Source organism: Capsicum annuum, chromosome 12 (genome assembly GCF_002878395.1).
Source record: "Capsicum annuum cultivar UCD-10X-F1 chromosome 12, UCD10Xv1.1, whole genome shotgun sequence".
Classification (NCBI taxonomy): domain Eukaryota; kingdom Viridiplantae; phylum Streptophyta; class Magnoliopsida; order Solanales; family Solanaceae; genus Capsicum; species Capsicum annuum.
The window spans coordinates 174,782,542-174,804,425 of record NC_061122.1 but is presented as its reverse complement, the minus strand read 5'-3'; the positions used below and the strand labels follow the sequence as shown (position 1 = coordinate 174,804,425).

The 21,884-nt window shown below is 36.3% G+C and overlaps 1 pseudogene; it reads right to left on the bottom strand.

The window, feature by feature from the left end:
* The window catches only part of LOC107851873, a 77,114-nt pseudogene extending 61,700 nt beyond the window's left edge, over nucleotides 1-15,414 (bottom strand).
* Nucleotides 15,415-21,884: the final 6,470 nt, after the last annotated feature.

Sequence of the window (21,884 nt, the reverse complement as noted above, 5' to 3'; positions counted from 1 at the left end):
CATGAGGGGTTAGGGTTAGCAAAAATAACACATCAACATGCCATGCTGAGGCGGGAAAAATTTAAAGTATAGCTACGAGTCCTTTGTTTTAATCATAAAAAGATTAGTACAATTGCTACAAAGGAAGTGGCTCGGAGAAGCATTAAGACAAAAGGAAAATAGGCCGAGAGTCATCCTTTCCCACCCTAAGATGGTACCGGGATCAAATGGAAAATTTAGCCAAGGGCCTAAGCCGAGGCTATCCCTTCCTTCCCCTAGAATGTCACTCCCACATTCACACACAAAAACATTTTCATACACATGATCTCTACGAACAAAACTAATTGCAATGCTTTTACCACACAAAATGTTCAAAGAGTCATGCGCATTATCAAGATCAATTCTACAGACACCATCACTAACTTAAGAATTTTTAAGCACTCCATTTACATGCTCAAGTATTGAACTACATTTAAGAGTAAATTGATCATCATGCACACCAAGAGTACTACCAAGAGTACTCATTTCCGAGACTACTCATTCCTTGCCCATAAGAGTACTCTCATCTTCCAAGAAGAGATTTCCATCTTTAGGAGGAATATTGTCACACCATAGTGGGTTAGAATATCGGCTATAGCCTTCAAGGCAAGCTATACCATCATTTTCACCACTAGGTTCATTAGGAGTGTATATCATCTTCAAACAAAACATTAAACCTAAAGAGAGCATGATCTATCTCACTGACAGATTTGGAACTAGCAAGTGTTTCGCTCTCTATAAGTTTACTATCAAGTACCAAAGATATTTCAATCTCTTCTTTACCTTAGTGTGGGTCGGGGTAGCCCACCTCTTCCTTCGAAAAGCTCTCGGCACAAGGTATTTGGACAAGGGAAGTTGGATTTTATGGGATAAGTTTAACAATTGGCGTAGCCTTACCACGTGCCATTTCATTTCTTCAATATCGTCATTAATGCGATCAAACGTGGCATCAAGATTAGTGGCAGTCATGGTACCTAAAGCAAAGGACAACAACAAACAACAAAACAAACTTGTTAGTTCAAAATGCCTCACCATACTCTCACTCTCGGTTTTACCTCACACTTGATTTCACAAGTGTTGAAAGCCGGCTTGTACTTCGTGAGTGATTGAGGGTCGAGTCTACTCTTGTCCGGAATGGATTTTCGTTTGAGTTGACTCAAAGAAAATATATTTACGGACTTGAACCAACAAGATACAACGAATTCACAAAAGAGAAAAGCACACAACAAACATTTAACAAGAATGAACGAACACAAAGACTAACTAACAATCTAGTAGATAAGTACTAGTTTGCCAATTAGTATTGGAACCAACGAAATTAAAACTAAGAAACAACAAACGGAAACTACGAAATCTGAAATTTGAGCCAAAATTTGATGTTTGAACAATAACTTGACATGGCAGCCACGTATTGGTTACGGTCTTTCTAACGAATTGTTATTCTCAAATGTTCATCTCTTGGTCAAAAATTTAATTTAGATTGGTGGAATTTTGTTTTAGGAGGAAAAAATAAGTCTTGGAGCCTTTTTCAATTTTCAAGACTTTGACTTTACTTGTACTTCTCCTTGAGTGATGGTAAGTCTTTTAAGACTAACAAAGCTTCACCTTTTTTCCTTCACCCTTATAGATCTAAGGTTCACTTTATTTTAACAAGCTATGAAGGTTGTGAAGAACTTTAAGAACAAAATCAACAATCACCAAGAACAACCAATAACAATCTCCAAGAACACCAACAATTTCACATGGCCAACCTCTAATTTTCACAATACAATATCTTCAACACATGGTCAAGACAACTACAACTTCAACAAAATGGTTCTTAGGCCACCAATGAACAATAATATCACGTGGCCAAGCTTATAACAACAACAAGATGAAGGCCACAAGGCCAAAATAGTCCACCATAACAATGTTCAACAACAAATCAGCCAAGTCCAAGTTCACGACTACAACTTCAACAAATACAAGCTCAAACTTAGATTTAGACTCAAAGTGTCAACGGAGAACAAAACTAACACTAGAAACACTCAAGACAAGTAAAAATCTCAGCCACAACACAACAAGAACACAATTTTTGGCCAAGAACACAAAATAGACAGATTATTCTTTTTCTGGGATTTTCAGATTTCAATTTTATTTTATTTTTATTTTTCAAGTGAGCTAGTCCAAGATTTGATCTTGTAGGAACAAGATCAAGCCATGCTCTGATACCAAATGATACAATAAAAACCACGGGAACACTAAACACACCCCAAACAGTCCACTAATCAAAAGGATTCTTGAACCGATTGGAGACCTCACTCGGATTCAACAATGACAACAACAATAATGAAATGAAGAAGGTGTTTATCACACCAAAATAGCAACAACAACAATAATATGAAGACAAGATGAACAACAACAAAGTGGTAACAATAACAATACCTCACGGGTTACATAAACAAGAAACAACGATTACAACAAACAAGAGGACAGATAGCTAGACAAAATGAAGGTACAATCTTAAAAACCCAAGAGCCTATTCTACTCTTGGAACTTTAACAACACACACAACGAATACTTAACTCCTACGTTGGCACAAGAGTGACCTCGATCTCCCAAGCATCCAACGTTTCCAAGCTTGAATCCAACACGAGTGATTCCACACTCAAGTTGATTTCCCTAGTTACAATTTCGGCCAAGGAGGGCCATTCTCTAAAGAGAGATGTTTCTAAGTGTTACACTTTCATATTCAACAAAAACTAAGACTAAAAACCCTAAGAGGTTCTATATATAGTATTACAAAATAGAATACAAAATGACCATAATACCACTCAAAGGTAAGGTGCCCATAAAGTGTAACTTAGGGGCTGTTTTTAGTGCATTTAGGCCCTCGTTTACACTTCACTGCTGCACTTCCTTGGACAGATTCAATACACACTCATTCTCACCCATCCTCGTGGTTGTACTCGTATCAGAAGGGAGGGTTCGGATTTAGCGAAGGTAATTGACGACCAAGTCCTTCTTGTGGGACTTGAGGAGATTGTGAATGAAATGGCCTATTAAAGTCTCTACTTTGGGGGTAGGGAGTAGATTGGATTGCGACATTTAGTAGTGGTCTTAGTGAATTGAGCATTAGATGTGAGGTTTTCGGGGGAAATGGTAGAGGTAGTGTTTTGGTCATGTCCATTCGAAGAAACATGGTAGTATGGAGGAGTAGGGTGGGAGTTTCTTTGACTCTCCACATGTTCCAACCGCCCACTCATGGTTGTCACTTCCCCTTTCAATGATGTTACATCCCCCTTCACTGAAGACACATTCATTTCTAACTTCCCAATACTCACTTGCATTCTTTCCAAAGTTTGGTTGAGGCCCTTAATAGAAGCCATGAGGATATTGGTATCATTTTTGCCCACGATTTGGGAGGTCGTTCCCTCCATTACAACTAAGAAAACACCTACAAAATAAGTTAGCTCAAAAATAACCTTGCCACCCTCTCACACTTTGGTTACCTCACACTTAGCTCCATAAGTGTTGTATGTTGGCTAGTAACCCGTAAGTATTCAAGGGATGAGTCTGCTCTTGTCCGGAGAAGAGTCTTTTTTGAAGACTAAAAGAATTCTCATCGGACTTAAACCAAGAGTTAAAACGAATTCAAAAGATAAAAGCACTCAAGAAAATGTAGACACGAACAACGGATTCAAGGACTAATTGACAACCTAGTAAGAGTTTACTAGTTTGTTAATTAGTTCTAGGATCAATTAACACAACCAAGGATCAACAATTAAAAACCAAGAATCCAAATTTGAGTGTAAAGTTGATGTGTGAACAGTACAATAATGACGTGGCAGTCCGCAATTGGCCTCGATTCTAAACAAATTTTATTCACCAATTTGGAGTTTTTGTCAATTCATAATTTGGAATGGATGAGATTGGTATTGGAGGGGAAGCACAAGTCTTAGAGCCTTTTTCAAATTCAAACTCAAAAGGTGATACTTGACTTGTACTACTTCCTTAAAACAAGGTCCTTAGAATATGGAAAAGTAGTTGAAAAGTGGTTGTCAAGTCTATGAGGGATGTGATCAAATCCTTTCACCAACAAGCTTTACAACTCTATCTTCACCCTTTTTAGATCTATTATGCACTTTATGTTGTCAATATAGGAGAAGATGTAAAGAACAACAAGAACACAAAAACAACTTTTCAAGAACAACAACAATGCAACCAACGTCCCACTCTAAGCTTCAACAACAAGTCACAACACATGGCCAAACTTCAAGTTCACAACAACAACATCAACTATATAAGCTCAAAATTAGATTTAGACACTTTTAGTGAAAGTGAGAAAGAAACCAACACTAGAAACACTCTAGACAAACAAAAGACTACTAGATCTAGTCACAACCTTCGGCCAAGACACTACAAGAACACAATCAATTCTTGGCCAAGATTCAACAACATAATGTTACTACTTTTGGTAAGATCTTCGCAAGATGTGATTTTATTGGAACAAAATCAAGCCTTGAACTTTGATACCAAATGATACAAAAATCAGCCAACAACACAAGGAAACAAGATTCAACAACAATATAGAAACAACAATGCCCATACGACTTCACTAGAACAAGATGGACAACAACAAAATTACAACAAAATAGATAGATAGTTTGACATTCAATATCTAAACATCTAAGAACCCTAACATGTATCAAATGAGAGGACCCTAAGATCAATAGATAGCTACACCAAACTCTTACTTGGACCAAGAGGAACTCAAACTCCTCGTGACTCAAGTTTCTAGCCAAAGAACAACACAAGTGAACTACACTAGTTGTAGTTTTGGGTAGCTTACAAGAACAGAGAGAGAGTGAAGTCTCAAAATATTACAAGTCTTGAATCAATGATAATAATGAAATAAAGACCAAAAATAACCCTAATATGTTCTATTTATATTACACCACAAAATAAGTGGCAAATAACCATCTTGTTCTTATTCTTTGGAGTGTAAGTTTATTACACTTCAAAGTCCCTCTTCACATGTAATCCCTTAGATGGATTTATAACACACTCACACATAGCCATATTTATGAACATGCCTTGGAGTTTTTGTAACTCCCGAGCTTGACTACGCGTGAATGATCTTGAGCTTGGTGTATCCGTATCATCATCAGCTGGTCATTCTAGACGTAGTGGTTATTCCAGGTCATTTGGATCTATTGTTTCTGGTTCTGCTCTTGTTACATGTTATATTTGTGGAGCTCATAGTCACTATTCATGAGATTGCCCTAGCGTGGGGCAATTATTGCTTTAGCTCAGAGTGTTCCCTCTATTCGAGCGGTTCATCACTCGACTAGAGGTGGTTCTTAGGGTCATAGGGGTGGTTTCCAGGATACTCGAGGAGGTTCTCAGGCAGGCAGGACAGGAGGTCAGTCTAGAGCCTAGCTAGGTGGCGGGCATGGTCAGTTATATGCCGTACCTGCTAGACCCGAGATTGAGTTTTCAAATATTGTTATTGCAGGTACGATTTTGGTGTGCCGGCAGTTGGCCCTTGCTTTATTTGATCAAGGATCCACTTATTCTTATTATTTGCTTTTTATGCTCCACAATTAGAGTTATCTTGGAATTTATTATCCATGCCCTTACATGTATCTACTCTCATGGGTTATTCTTTTATAGTGAATCAGGTGTTCAGATCTTGTGTTGTGACTGTTAGAGATGTTGATACTCGTGTTAATCTTATTGTTCTGGATATGGAGGATTTTGATGTGATTCTCGACATGGACAGGTTATCCCACTATCATGCGGTTATGGATTATTTTGCTAAGAATGTTGCCTTAGCCATGCCCGGTGTACCCCAGTCGTATGGCAAGGAGCGGTTACCGCAAGGATTATTTCTTATGTTCGCGCTAAGAGGCTTATTTTGAGGGGTTGCGAGTCTTATCTTGCTTATATTTATGATACTAGTGTGGAGAGTCCGTTGCTTGACTCTGTTCATATAGTTTGTGAGTTCCCTCACGTGTTCCCTACCGACTTTCCTGGCCGTCAGATTGAGTTTTCTATTAATCTCGAGCCTGACACCCGACCTATTTATATGGCACCTTACCGTATGGCTCCTGTCGAGCTTAAGAAGATGAATTCTCAGCTTTAGGATATTCTTGGTAAGGGTTTTATTAGACCGAGTGTGTCTCCTTAGGGAACTACTGTGTTATTTGTAAAGAAGAAAAATGGCTTCATGTGCATGTGTATTGATTATAGGAAGCTTAATAAGGTGTCAGTAAAGAACCGTTATCCTATGATTCGACCAGTTTCAGGGAGCGGTAGTGTTTTATAAGATTGATTTGAGATCTAGTTACCATCAGTTGATGATTTGGGTAGAGAATGTCCTGAAGACAACTTTTAGGACCCGTGATGGTCACTATGAGTTCCTTACGATGTCTTTTGGGATGACTAATGCCCCAGCCGCATTTATGGATTTGATGAACCGAGTGTTCAGACCTTATTTGAATTCCTTTGTGATTGTGTTCATCAATGACATCCTTGTGTATTCGAGGAGTAGACAGGAGCATGCGCAACATTTGAAGACTGTGCTCCAGACTTTGAGAGATCATGTGTTTTTCGCCAAGTTTTCTAAGTGTGAGTTTCAGCTTGAGTTAGTGACATTCCTTGGGCATGTGGTGTCTAAGGATGGCATTATGGTAGATCCAACTAAGATTGAGGCGATTCTGATTGGGCTAGACCTACATCTCCAACTAAGGTTCGTAGCTTTATTGGTTTGGCCGGTTATTATAGACGCTTCATCGGGGGTTTGCTACTATTTCAGCTCCTATGACCAAATTGACTCAGAAGGAAGTTCCTTTCTGATAGTCCGAGGAGTATGAGTCAAGCTTTGAAAAGCTCAAGGTTTCCCTTACTTTATCTCCTATTCTAGCTCTTCCTGCAGAGAGTGAGGGACTCACTATGTATTGTGATGCTTCTGGCGTTGGTTTAGAATGTGTATTGATGCAGCAGGGTCATGTTATTGCTTATGCTCTAAGACAGCTTAAGATTCACAGGTACAACTACCCCACTCATGATTTGGAGTTGGCGGCGATAGTTTTCATGCTTAAGATTTGGAGGCATTATCTTTATGGTGTGCATTGTGAGATCGATCATCGCAGTCTCCAGCATCTTATGACCCAGAGGAAGCTTAATACTAGACAGCGTCGATGGATGGAGTTGCTTAAGGATTATGATATTTCCATCTTGTATCTTCAGAGAAAAGAGATTGTGGTAGTAGATGCCTTGAGCCGGAAGATAGTGAGTATGGGTAGCTTGGCTTGTATCTCAGTGTCTCAGAGGTCGTTGGCAGGAAACATTCAGTCCTTAGCCAACTTGATGGTTCGTCTTGATATTTCAAACCCTAGGAGGATTTTTGCTAGTGTTGAGGCGAGGTCTTTGCTTTTTGGCAGATTCGGGATTGTCAGTTTGAGGATAGTAAGCTTTGCTTCCTTCGTGATCAGGTGTTGAGTGGTAAGTCCGAGAGGAACACCATAGATTCTGAGGGAGTTTTGAGATTTGATGGTTGTATTTGTGTTCCGTGGATTGATGACTTTATCTAATTGAATCTACATGAGGCTCACAGCTCTAGCTATTCTATTCATCCGGGCACAGCGAAGATGTATAGAGATTTGAAACAGCATTATTGATGAGTGGCATGAAGAGATATGTGGCAAATTTTGTAGCTCGTTGCCTATGTTGTATATAGGTAAAGGCCAAGCATCAGCGTCCAGGTGGTTCGAATCAAAAATTTCCCATTCCCGAGTGGAAATGGGATCGGATTACCATGGATTTTGTTAGTGGTTTGCCTTGTACTTTTCGTGGTTCCGATGGTATTTGGGTCATCATGGATCGATTGACCAAATCAGCGTATCTCATTCTTATTCAGATGAGAGATTAGACCTCATTTATATGCGTGAGATAGTCTGTTTGTATAGTGTGCCCATATTTATTATTTTGGACCGAGGTTCCGTGTTCACTTCTAGCTTTTGGAGAGCTTTTCAAGAGGAGTTGGGTACTCAAGTGGATCTTAGTACATCCTTCTATTCACAAATCGATGGTTAATCCAAGCGGACCATCCAGGTGCTTAAGGATATGCTCCGAGCCTGTGTTATGGATTTTATAGGCCAGTGGGAGGAGCACTTAGCCCTGGCAGAGTTTGCTTATAACAACAGTTATCACTCGAGTAATGAGATGGCGCCTTTTGAGGATTTGTATGGTAGGAGATGTCGTTCCTCGGGATGGTTTGAGACTTTTAAGATTTGGCCTCGTGGAACTGATTTGCTTCGGGAGTTGTTGGATAGAGTCAGGGTGATTAAGGACGGGTTGAGAGCAGCTCAGATTAGGCAGAAGGCCTATGCAGATCGTAGACTCTGTGCCTTGAGATTTGGGGTTGGTGATCGAGTATTCCTCCGAGTATCGCCCATGGGGGTGTGATGAGTTTCGGGAGGAAGGGCAAACTCATCCCTAGATATATTGGACCTTTCGAGATTCTTCACAAAGTTGATAAGGTGGTCTATGAGTTAGCTTCACCTCCATATTTTGTTGTTGTCCATCCAGTTTTCCATGTTGCAGGGGTACATTCTCGATCCATCTCATATTCTTAGATGGGACTCAGTCAGTTAGATGAGCGGTTGACCTTCGTGGAGGAACCTGTGCTCATTTTGGAACATCAGAAAAATCAGATACATTTGAGCTTGTCTAACACTTGTGTCAAGAAAAGAACCTCGGGCCTAACTCAACCTCAAAAGCGAGCTCAAGAGGGGAAGATTGTCCAAGTCCATATAAGGAGACCAATTACCCATCCCTTTTTCGATGTGGGATACTTAACACTCCTCACACACCCAGGTCTCGTTAACTGGAGCGTGGACAATATAATATGGGGCCCAACATCGGTGAACAAAGATTTGAGATGAGCCAGGCTCTGATACCATGTCAAAGAAATGGACCTTGGGCTAACTCAACCTTAAAAGCTAGCTCATGAGGGGAGGATTGTCCAAGACCATATAAGGAGACCAATAACCCTTTAACCCACCAATATGGGACTCCAACAGCCCCCGCACGCCCAGGGTTGGACATCTGGAGCGTGGACAATATAAGACGGGGGGCCCAACATCGGAAACAATGAATTGGATGGGCCTGGCTCTGATACCATGATAAAGAATGGATCTTGGGCCTAACTCAATCTCAAAAGCTAGCTCATGTGGAGAGGAATGCCCAAGACCATATAAGGAGACCAAGGACCCTTTAACCCACCGATATAGGACTCTAACACCCCCCGCATGCCCAGGGATGGAGCGTGGACAATATAAGAAGGGGGGCTCAACATCGAAAACAATGAACTGGGTGGGCCTGGCTCTGATACCCTGTAAAGAAATGGACCATGGGCCTAACTCAACCTCAAAAGCTAGCTCAAGAGGGGAGGATTGCCCAAGTCCATATAAGGAGACCAATTACCCATCCCTTTTTCGATGTGGGATACTTAACAACTTGTTACGCAATTATCTCCCAATTTGTGATAAGATTTCACCCTTTTCATGGTAGAATTTTCCACTTCTTGTTCAAAAATCCCAAAACCTTTGGGGCTTGATTTTAGCCCCAAATTAGCTCGAAATCCACCCATTTTTTAGGGTAATGATTCCTTGATCATGTGAGAACGTGAGGATGGTTTCGAAAACGTGATTTTACGTAAATAAGACTCACATGGGATTTTGATGTGATTTTTGGACCCGAAGCACAATAGTTTAATATAGGTATCATTATTCTCGTATTGATGAGTAGAATATGATTTTGATCGCTTGGCATCTTGCGGAAGATTCTCGGAAGGGAAAAATGGTGATTTAGCGGATCTTTTGAGCTAATTCATAGTATGTTTATGATATTGTGTTAGATTTGGGATGGATTTTAGGTGTGGTGTGATAAATTGCAATACATGGAATTAGTTGGATGATTTAGGCTATTTTGGATATTGTTTTAGGCATAATTAACCTAGTTGATCATACCTTAGGTGAAGTTAACCTTGTAGGCTTATGATTAGGTCGGAACTAGAACTTGAGTTTAGGATGAAACTTATCTGATAGCTAATACCTTAGGTGGAATTAGCTTAGTTGTTCTACATTAGGAGAAAATGTTATCCTAGGGCTAGTTGTGGCTTGTTCAACATCTAATAGTGGATTTAGATACCTTCGCCTAATCCGAGGTAGACATTGCTTGGTAAATAATTGCGGGGATTTAAAAGTGGACCTCTTCGACCCACCTTAGGCCAAGACTTGCGATAGTTATTGAAGACCCTTTGATACGCTTGTGTACATCTAGGAAGATGATTATTTCAGTGATATTTAGACGTTTTGGTACTTGTTGGTTATGATGATGACGTTGGAAGTAATGCTTAACGAGAATGTCATGAATGAGTTATTGATTAAGCTTATATTATTGATGAGCTATTGAATATGCTATTGATTTGGCTATTGTTTGGGCTACCGAATACACTATTCAATAAGCCATAAATGATGCTATTAATTGAGTCAACGAGTGAGATATTAACTACGCTAATGATCAAGCTCATCAATAAATAAGTATTTATGCTTTGTTCATGCTAGAGGCCATGCTTATTGACTACAGTGGTGATTAAGCCATTGAATATGCTATGAATAAACTATAGATTATGCCATGGATTAGATATTAACCACGCTAATGAAAAGCTATCTATTATGATAATGATAAGCCATTAATTAGGCTATTGATAAGTTATTTCCTATGCTTGATAATACATAATGATTATGTTAGAGGTCATGTTAAATGACTATATTGGCAAATACGTAATGGATTATGCTAAAGAGCATGCTTATTGATTATTAGCGATTATGCTATTAATTATGCCAAAGATCGTGCTTATTTACTATATTGGAAACCATGTTATTGGTTATGTTAGCGCTCATGATTTCGATTATGATTATTGATTGTGTTAATATATTTATGTTCATGGTTATTCTATCAAGTATTCTATTGATTATGTTATTGGTCATACTGATAATGATATTGATGGCATATATGCTCGATCGGAGGATGATTATGAAGACATATGCCCGGCAAGGCCGGAGGATGATTATGATTATATAGAGATTCCCGGCAAGGCCGGACGATGATTATGATGATATATATCCAGCAAGGCCGGAAATGACATTCCCGACAAGACTAGAAGATGATTATGATGGTATTTCATAAGGATATTGTTGAATATCCATATCGGTTCGAGTCCGGCTATACGTATTATACAATGATGATGATATACTTATTATGATATGAGGACATTGGTGTGTGACATTGACAATCTGGCTAAGTTGAAAATGAGGAAATAGTTATAGTTTAATATGATATGAATATACTCTAGTGATATAATGATTAGTTGATAATATTGGCTAGTTGATAAATGTTGGTTACTTGGTAAATAATGACTTGTTGATAAGTGATAATTAGCCGCTATATGAAGATTAGTTAATAAGTGATGTTTAGTTGATAAAGGATGATTTATTGATGCATGAGGATTAGTTATTACATGATGGTTAGTTGATAAGTGTTGATAAATTAAAAATTGCTGAATATGGACAATTGATGGTTATAGTGTGTCTTGACTTGGATGAATTCTAATTGGATTACGAGAGTTGATAAATGACGGTGGTGGGTTACTCTATCTTGTTTGTACCTTCCAGGCTTATGGGGGCTTGCGATGGATTATTTACTTTTTCGCACTAATTGGCTCATGGGAGCCAATTTTGTAGTTATGACTGCTTGTGTTGATGTTTTACATTACATTATGCTATTATTCTTGTTTATTTACTTGTTTATGCATAGCGATGTTGGAATTACTTCAGGTTTGTCTATACCTTTGACTTAGTTATGTTATCTTGCATTTTATCATATTTATATCATGATTTCTCACAGTCGGCCGATGATGCCTACAGAGTACCCGTGGTTTTGGTACTCATATGGTCTTGGTACTCAGACTACACTTCTGTACCTTTTTGGTGTAGATTCAAGTACTAGTTGCCGCAGTTGACCATTGTTCGTGTTGTGTTGATATCTGGAGATAGGGTGAGCTCTTGGAATCGGAGTCACCTATTTCCTTCTATTTTTCTATGTTCAGTCTTTTGTTTCGAGACAGATGTCATTGACTAGTCTAGATACTTGAGTTGTATTATTATTACTAGATGCTCTTGTACTGGCTCTATCAGGTCGTGGGACGGTATCTCTGTTGACTATCTTTATCTATTTCAAATACTATGCTTATCTATAAGTTGTGTTGTAGATTTTTGCCTATGGGCAATTTCCACCAAGTTAATCCATTGTGTTCAACTCCGGGTTATGGTTTGGCTTACGTACTAGCGGGATAAAGTAGGTGCCATCATGACTCGTAAAATCGGGTCGTGACATTTATTCTCCTCATCAATAGCTAATCACAATGAAACCATCTACTAGGAAGAACCTCCATTCAGGTCATATTAGGACATGGGAAATCCTTCCATTTCTTTTTTTTAACATAATCCCTCATGGTGTATGCGATCTTAAAACCTATAGGTTAAGGATGTGCTATCGGCAGAAAGCCATAAATGCAATGATATAAGACTCTTTCTGAACTTGTGTACACGTTGATTGAGCACAATGTGACTGATTATACATTATTGTAAAGTGCTACACCAAGAGCAACATTTCATGAAAGATTGGTGAAACATTTGTTCCTCTTCCCCGAATGGTCTGGTATGGAGTACTAAGATCAATAAATCTAACTTTTAGTGTAAATGTGAACAGAAATCCAGAAACTACATAAAAAGTACAAAGTACAGTAAATTGCTAACATCTAAAATTCATAGCCAATGACAAAATTGTTTGACTCTCCTAGTAATAGTTCCATATAAAATAGGATAATGAGAGTATAACCAGATACGCACTAAAACTTTTGGGCTATTCTATGATGAGATAAGGAAGGTGAGATTTTACGCAGTTGTAGTCTGTCTGTTACAAGATGATGTATGAAACTGATATATCTTCAATAGAGATGTGTATCTTATATGCGAAAAAAGTGAAAATATTTTTGTGGCTGGAGCTTTGTTTTTAGTTTCTTGTTTTCATCCATATAGGCCTCCTCTCTTTCGAATGTTGTTTTCTCCTCTCCGTTGATCCCTCTTTACATGTTACAACTTAATAATGAAGTGTCCCATGCAACATAAAATATGAAAACAAGTTGATAGAGCAAGATGAAGAGACTTAGGTGTACTTTCGGCATCCTCTATAAAACTTTAGACATTTATCCTTCAATGTTTCAGCATATTCCTCAAAAGCTTGGATCTGTTCCACCAAGTACAAAACATAAGGACCCACACTTATGGTCAGAGAAAAGTAAGAAAAGATTAGCATATTTCTTGAAACTACTAATATCCATATGAAACTAAAATGCACCATGGAAAAGGCTTCCAAACTTCAACTGTAGAAGCCACATTAGACTGTTACTGTTACTTTCATAGTATGCATGACTTTTTTCACGCAAATTTGCTCACATTCTATCCTTCACAAAGAATACCAACCCAATCTATCCAGTGTATGTGTAATTAGTTTCTAATGCAGAGAATGTTAATGTGTATGCTTACCACGATTCATGAGAAATAGCTGTTATTAGTTCTATGTTAATTAACTATTGCCAAGTTAGTGTTGAATTCATCTAGAAGATTTTTCACACTAGACTAAGCACAGTCACTCAGCATCTAACCATAGACTACATAAGCATAATACATTAAATCTTGGATGATATGTTTTCATGCTGGTAACAACGAAAGCAAGTGTGCCACTGGCTGTTGAAATTTTCGGTTATAAAAGAAAAGTCTCCACTAATGGGAAGATCTTCCTTGCAAACCTCTTGTTCTATTCACCATAAATCCTTGGTCCCCTCTTCAAAAACACCTTAATTGTGATAACCTCTTATATCACAGCAGGCAAACCGATGTCAGCAAATGCACTCCAACAAAAACAAGGTTTTTGATACAGTGTCCACTGCGTCTTTTTTGGAAAAGGTAAATCAGTTTTGTTTGATTAGCATCCAGTGAATGCTCATATATATTTTCAGAAAAAATAACGTCAAGTTACAATGTCCAACCATAAGTACATAACTTTCTCAACATACCATTCCTTAACTCTTAAACAGTTTAAAATAAAAAGGAAATGGAGAAGTCTGTGCATAATTAGGAACCCAACTATTTGTATTTGTTAGAGTCCCACATTTATTGGAAAATGGACAAGTAATTTGTTCATTTGGACTTGGACAATCCTCCCCTCATGAAGTAGTTTTTGGGGTTGAGTTAGGCCAAGGGTTATAATTTTACAGTATTGATATTGACAAGCATAGACCTTTTCTTTTTATAACCGTTGTGTTCGGGCCAATTTTCATGCACTTCAACTAATTCATGAGATATCCGCCACCTGCCAATTTTCGCGCACTTCAACTAATTCACGAGATACCCGCCACCTCCCACCCAGCAACATGTACTAGATAACTCAATCTCCTATTGTTTTTGTCTCCACTAGATTTGAACCTAAAACCTCATGGTCTCACCCACTTCATTGATCACTAGGCACACACCCTAAGTGTGCCACAAGCATAAACCTCAAAAAGCCAAAAGTTTCAACTAATAAAATAAAGAGTAGTCAAAGGGTGATGACTCATCCTTCATCCTAGTCATATTGTAAACCTGAAAAAAAATGGGAAAGAAAAGGAAACATTCAATCAAAAGTGATGGATTCATTGAACAAACTAAATCATCAGTACCAAAGGCAGCAATTGGCTGTATAAGCAGCAGTTTGCCCAAGGTGATCAGTTTTTATGTACACGCACATCAAAGGAAGTACACAAAATGCTAAAGTTTTCTACCTTCTGACGAAACATGGGGGAATCGTCAAGCCTGGTGAACATCATTCCATCCTGCATCTGAGCCAACCCAACATCACTCATTCTAGCAACTGAAAAATTATATCCACTACTATTAGTTTCTTGGCCAACATTCCATCTGCAGATCAATCAAATAAAATAAAATTTTTATAAAAAATCACATTGCATGTTGAATTGACATGGTCTGAAGAAAATGCTAGGAAGAGAGAGAAGGAAAGATGGAAGTGAGATTAGTGTTTTGAGGGAGTTTAACGAAAAAGAAGGAGCCAAAGCAATTGGGACCAGACTGCGATATTTCATGGTTGTCATTCAAATACTATTACTAGCATATATCGGTACAATCTCTTTCTTTCATCTTTTAACCATTTCAGGGTTGGTTTCGATTTTTTATGCACTCAGGATGGAATCCCAATTTCAGAATGGTGACAGAGACCAAGTATTCTGACCATTTCAACTGTCCACTGACATGTGCATGGATGGCTCGCTTTTTCTTAATTCCATTTTCCTTTTAATATCATATTTATATTTCTATTTATATTTAGATGGGAAATGGATATGCTCCTAAACTATCAGAAATGATACGTATATACCTTTTGTCATATTTTTGGTATACATATGCATCTACCATTAATAAAACAGTACGTATATACCCCTCACACTAACAGTAGAGGCATATGTGTACCCAAAGCATGAAAAAGGATATATACATACCATCTATCATTGTTCGAGAGTATATTTGTCTCATTTTTATTTTAATATTTTTATTCAAAAATTAATTCAAACCCACTATCCGACCCAATAAACTCATTGAACTCAATCAAATAGCAATGATTGGTCACTGCTACTAGTTGGTATTTATTGGTTGGAAGGAGTGGAGATTAGGCCAAAGGTGGTAAGAGCTAGGGGTGCAACGATGATTCACCGGTGGGGTGTTTTCGATTCAACAAAGATGGTGGCTATGTGTGTTGACTGGTGATGAATAGTATTTTTCCAACGAAATTTCGTTGAAAATTGAAATGTGAGGGGTTCAATTTATTTAGTGTTATTTTTGGGTGTAGTGAGTTAATGATTTTTCTTTTTCTTTTTTAAATTGATAGTAGTGAGTGTTACTGTATTGTGTGGCTATATCGTTATAGGGGTGGAAAAAACTCAGCTATTAGATAGGCATCTCTTGAATTTTAATTGAAATCAGATCGGATAGTTGGTTTATTGGATCGGGTAGTGGTTTTGGATTAATTATCTAGGATTAAAAAAATTAAAACAAAAAAGGGACAAATATATTCCCGATCTATGTATGCTCCTACTGTTAGTGTGAAGGGCATATACGTATCATTTCATTAACGGTAGGGGCATATGTACCCAAAATATGACGAAGGTATATACATAGCATTTATTATAGTTTGGAGGTATATTTGTCCATTTTCCCTGTTTATATACTACAATCCCTCGGTCTCGCATTAATTATTATCTTACTATAAATGTTTGTTCCATATTATTTGTTGATTTACTAGCTTGTTTGGATAACTTTCTAAAATTGACTCATTTTTGTCCAACTTCTAAAATCGACTCATTTTTAAAAATAAGCAATTTGTATTTGACCAATATATTTTTAAAAATATTTTTGAGTAGGAACAAATGTATGGCCAAGCTTTTTAAAATTGTTTATATGTATTTTTTCAAAAGTGTTTTTAGTAAGAAACTACTTTTTAATTTGTAACGATAGCTTCTTGTATGTCCTAGAAGCACTTATTTTCGATCAAAAGTTTGGCCAAACACCTCACTTTTGAAAAATAGCATTTTGAAGAAATAATAAGCACATTTGGAAAAAAAATAAAACAGACTATCAAGACAAAATTAATAAAAAAATCTCATGTTATCCTTTCAAATAATAATTTTTCAAAAGACTAGCTTGTTTGGTCAAATTTTTAAAATCAATATATTTTGAAAAGTGCTTATTTTAAAAATGCATTTTTGGTGAGAAGTAGTTTGTATTTGGGCAATAAATTTAAAAACTTTTTTTGAACAACAATTAGTGTTTGCCAAACTTTTTAAAAGTGCATGTTTTTTCAAAAATGCTTTATAATTGAGTGTTTTCAAAATAAGTTGCTTTTTTAGACTAAAAAATAGTTTTTGCTACTTCCTAGAAGCACTTATTTCTCCAAAAATCTTGCTCACACACCTCACTTTTCAAATAATCATATTTTAGAAAAAAAAAAAACACTTTCAAAGAAAAATAAGCTTGGTCAAACGGGTTATAAGTTCCAAAATGTTTCTCTTTTCAAAAATAAAAAATAAAATAAAAGGTAAATTGGTAAAACTACCCATTTCATTTATGATTTCTTAAAAGGCGTATAAAGAAGAAAATGGACAACTAATATGAGACTGAGGGAGTACTACTCATTTTTGCACGACTAATATGTCATATTTTGATCACCGATTTAAGTAATACTCACCTTATATTTTTTGCACGACTACCCAATATTAGACAACTTTCAGGTGAAATAATATTTTTATTTTGCTTCTACATTTGAAAAACATGTATGATTGAAACTTTAGTCAATTTCAACATGTGTTTCAGCCATGCATAACTACGAGCAAATACATTTTTAAAAAGTTGAAATAATGTTAGTGTGTTTGCTAAATTTGTTGTTATATTGACAAATTGATGAGTGAAGATGAGTGAAGCTTGTACTTTATGATACATGTGACGTATGCTTTGAATTTGAGCTTACTTGGAGTAAATTTAGATGTTTAAATTTGAAAATAAATAAAATAAAATTGACAAAAACTTTTTGACTCACATGTCTGAAATTTCAACTCATTTTTACATGTAGTTCAACCATGTATGTATGACTGAAAATAAGGATTTGAAAAATAATTAAAGTAAATGGGTTTGTTAGGTCTATGTATTTTTGGTAAATTTAATGGTTGTCTTTTTTTTTTATGATATAATATGAAAATTTATGTTTCAAATTTGAATTAATTTAGAATATTTATAGGTGTTAAATATGTGTTGAATTGTTGAAATTAGAAGAACAGATAATTATATTTTGTTCAGATGCAGATGTCAAAATTTCAGCCTATTTTTACATGTATTTCAGTCACCTATGACTGTGGTGCAAATATACATGACTGAAACTTTAATTATTTTTTACATACACCTTCATTAAGAAAAATCCAATCTTTTACCTTTACAAGTCATACTAAACATCAAGCGTAAACGTTTAATGTTTAGCTTCACAGGCCACTATTTCATACGTTAGTGTCTGGAGTTATCAAGCTTCAAAGACGATTATCTGACTTGTTTCTCAAAGATGGTAAACTTTCGAATAAAACTATGAAGTGGGTATTAATTAAGGGTGTCAAATAGGCGGGTTGGGTTGAGACTGAAAATATTAAATGGGTTGAATTAAATATCGAGTTGGGTCATGACCCGCTCAAATTCACTTTGGGTTGAAATGTGTTAGGTTGAAATAGGTAGAAATAGGGGTGGGTCTTGACCCGCTCAATTTGACCTGCTTAATCTAAAAAACATTAACATATTGATATTTACCCCTTGTAAACTCAACTTAAGAAAACAAATTTGGATGGGGTTGGGAAGTTAGGTGGGTGGGTAGAGAGTGACGGTGGAGGTAGGGTTGGGGTAAGAATTTTTTTAAGAAAATTAGTATTTATTTATTTATTCAAAATATCTTTTTGGGAGGGGTAGAAGATGCGGGGAAGGGGAGAGGGTAGGATTTTGATCGTGAAGTAAGAAAAAATTTATTTTTTTTTAAAAAATTAAAAGAATTAATTTTTAGGGGGTGGGGATTCGGGGTAGGGAGGGGATGGGAATGTGGTGGGGTGGGGGAATTATTTTTTTTATAAAAGCTTTTTAATAAATAAAAATAATATATTTAATGGAGGCGGGGTAGAGTAGGGTAAGCTAGGGTTTAGGGGTGTAGTGGGGTTAGGATGAGGTGGGGGTGAAGTTTGGTGGGTTATTTTGAGAATGGGAGGACACATTGTCGTTTGTTTTTCTTACTTTCATTAAGAAAGTCATTTTTCTATTAAACGGATTGAAGTGGAGATTGATTGGGCACATTTGAACCCAATTTAATGGGTTGAGTCCTAATGGGTTGAGTCTTAATAGGTTGAGATTTACCTAATAGTAAATTATCTTGAACCCAACCCATTAAATATTCAGCAGGTTGCACGGATTAGCTCAATTTGGATTTATTTTGACATCTCTAGTATTAATTAAAGAGAAAAGTATAGAGCATAACAAACTTAAGTCCATAATTAAGTGTAGTGACTCTCACGGTCATTTTTCATATTTTCATGCATTTTCGACTCCTAGAAATTTTTTATAATTTCTTCAAGTTATTTATGACTTATTGGGACTGAGTTTGATTTTCGAGCTATTCGTTTGAGAATTTTGTTGCTACGTAACAGATTGTGGAATAATTAATCTAAATTAAAATTTGATAGAAATATAATTTATAACTTTTCTAAAATATTTTTTATATTAATAAAATTCTTTAGTTATGATATATTTATATTATTTTATAATAGCTTTTATAATCTATTAATATTTTAAGTAGAGATAGTAAATCTAGACATGTTAAAATATTATTATTATTATTATACAATAGAGGTTTTATTAGAAATAATTTTATTAATTATGATATATTCAAAATATTATATTTATTTTTACCACGAATCTATGCAATACCCGAAAATACTCATAATGGAATAAAAATACTAAATATTTTTATCTCCACTCCACATGGAGAAGTGGGTGGATAACACCTTAAGTAAGATTTGAGATGATGCCACCTAGATAGTCACTAATCAATAAATGTTACATATGTATTAAACAAAGGTTGGTAGGAAAACATACTAATCATATTGACCAATATATATATATATATATATATATATATATTGTAGTTGTCGCTTTTAATTCATTTTGGGAGATTAATTGTTAACATGATATGTTCTTTGTAAACACATTCCAAATTTATTCACAAGTTCATGTTGAAGCAAATTTTTTAGAGTTAAATCCTCTAATGTTATTGTGATTGAGTATCAATTATCTATCTAAGTTATTCAAGCTCGAATTCTAGTGAAGCACTATTCGGAGGCTTCTCGAAGGGACTTTTAGCTTCGGCGTCCAGGTAAGCTAGGCTTACCCTCTTTAGATTAAGCTTATTTATGATAATTGTGTACTATATGCTAGTTTTGGGTAGGTAGTTGTAATTTGCATATCGTTTCGTACATATGTATCTTGTTATATTTTTTCGATTACGACCCTGTTCTAGTAAATTTGGTTATGTTATCCTTTAGTATGATGTAATATTTTTGAGCCTAGGATGTGATATTAAGTTGTAGAATCTTGGACTCATCCCCTTTTAACTAAATTACACGAATGGTTATTTAAATGTATTTTAATTATGGTTTATGGTTAGCATGTACTTTATTTTTGTCATGATAGTGAAATTTGACACCACTTGGCATCGGTTATGGTATGATTTGGATTTTAATTTTATAGTTGGTTATGGTTACTATAAGTTTCGATTTGAGTCCGACATCTGGTTATGATGATTTGGGAGTTCTAGTACTTATTCCTTTATTCTGGAAATTGTGGTTCCTCCGAGTTTCGGTTCGAGTCCAGCGTTTGATTATGAGTTCTATTGTATATCATGTATGTGTCATCTCGTTATTACCCACTATTTTTTATTTGAGTCCGACATATGGACTCTTGTTATTATTCATAACTATTGGTTAAAGCCTAACGTCTGGCCTCTCACAACTACCTATTGGTGTCAATTCGAGCCCAGTGCATATTTGGAGGGATACTTTAGTTTCATGTGATTGGTTCAGTTATGGATTATTTATATTTTTCTTTAAAATTACTTCTTGTGTGTCCCACTGGCTTATGAGGGCACGGTTGGATTAGTTGTCTTCTTTAGTGTGTCTGGCGGGCTTCTGGAGATCCAGTTAGGTTGTGTTTGGTTTGCCTTTTATTACTGTGTTATTTATCTTTCTGTATTGCTTTTATTTATTCCTTTATCATATTTGCGTAGCTCGATAATTATTTACTTTTTAATCCTTATTTACTGTTGACTTAGCTTACACCCTCGCATTTTAGTTATAGTTTTCCTATATTGAGCTCAGTTGGCCTATGATACCTATTGAATACCCATTACTTTGGTACTCATACTACACTTCTACTTCGTTATCCAAATGCAGATTTGAGTACTAGCAGTCGACGTTGACATCATTTATATTTTTCATTACTACTCCAGAGTAGAGTGAACTTGCTATCGTCCGAAGTTGATCCTCCTCTATTTATTTTAGTATAGTCTTTTGTACTTGAGACTGGTTGTATCTATTGTGTATATTTTGGATTTTTTCTAGTACTCTAGGTATCTTTTAGTAGTGACTCTAGTACCGACCTTACTACGTCTTGGGAGGAATTTGTTTGTATACTTTGGTCTTTTTCCTTCTCTCGTTTAATAACTTTATATGTTTCCTTTATATTTTGTTGGTTATTATTACTACTGTTATCATTATATGTGGTCTTTTCTGGTTTTTGCCCATTCGCCGGTTACCTGTCATTCCAGCTATGGCTTGGCTTGCCTACTGATAGAATAAGGTAGGAGTCATCTTGACTTGAGAAATCGGGTTGTGACAACATGGTATTAGAGCTTAGGTTTCACTGGTATTATTCTTACTAGAGTCGATGTTAGTAAAGTCTCGTTGATTGGTACGGAGATGTTTGTATCCTATCTTGAGAGGCTACGAAGCATTTCTAGGGAAAAATCTCATTTTCATGATCTATTTTTATGCATTGGGTCTAAGTTGGTTTTTATGTAGATGGCTAGGACACAGGGTACAGGGTCCAGTTATAGTGGTTCTAGTAGTCAAAGCAGCA